The sequence below is a fragment of the Oncorhynchus kisutch genome, linkage group LG30 (assembly GCF_002021735.2).
Source record: "Oncorhynchus kisutch isolate 150728-3 linkage group LG30, Okis_V2, whole genome shotgun sequence".
In the NCBI taxonomy this organism is placed as follows: domain Eukaryota; kingdom Metazoa; phylum Chordata; class Actinopteri; order Salmoniformes; family Salmonidae; genus Oncorhynchus; species Oncorhynchus kisutch.
This window is the reverse complement of record NC_034203.2, coordinates 40,738,159-40,738,921: the sequence shown is the minus strand read 5'-3', so window position 1 is coordinate 40,738,921 and position 763 is coordinate 40,738,159.

Below are 763 nucleotides of genomic sequence, written 5' to 3'. Positions count from 1 at the left end.
GTTTTAAAATGGTATAAACTGCCTTAATTTTGCTGCACACCAGCTTTGCTGCTTTGGCAGCAGCTAATGGGGATCCATAATAGATACAGATAACAAACGTTATCATGTGTGTGTATGTATGTGTCTGTGCCTATGTTTGTGTTGCTTCACAGTCCCCCGCTGTTCCATAAGGTGTATTTTTACCTGCTTTTAAAATTTGATTCTGCTGCTTGCATCAGTTACCTGATGTGGAATAGAGTTCCATGTAGTCATGGCTCTATGTAGTACTGTGGAATAGAGTTCCATGTAGTCATGGCTCTATGTAGTACTGTGGAATAGAGTTCCATGTAGTCATGGCTCTATGTAGTACTGTGGAATAGAGTTCCATGTAGTCATGGCTCTATGTAGTACTGTGGAATAGAGTTCCATGTAGTCATGGCTCTATGAAGTACTGTGTGCCTCCCATAATCTGTTCTGGACTGGTGTCATATCTTGTGGGGTATGCATGGGTGTCAGAGCTGTGTGCTAGTATTTTAAACAGACAGCTCGGTACCTTCAGCTTGTCAACACCTCTTAGAAAAACAAGCAATGAGGAAGTAAATCTCTCTTCACTTTGAGCCATGAGAGATTGACATCCATGTCATTAATGTTAGCTCTCCGTGTACATTTAAGGGCCAGCTGTACTGCCCTGTTCTGAGCCAACTGCATTTTTCCTAAGTCCCTGTTTGTGGCACCTGACCACACTACTGAACAGTAGTCCAGGTGCAACAAAACCAGGGCCTGT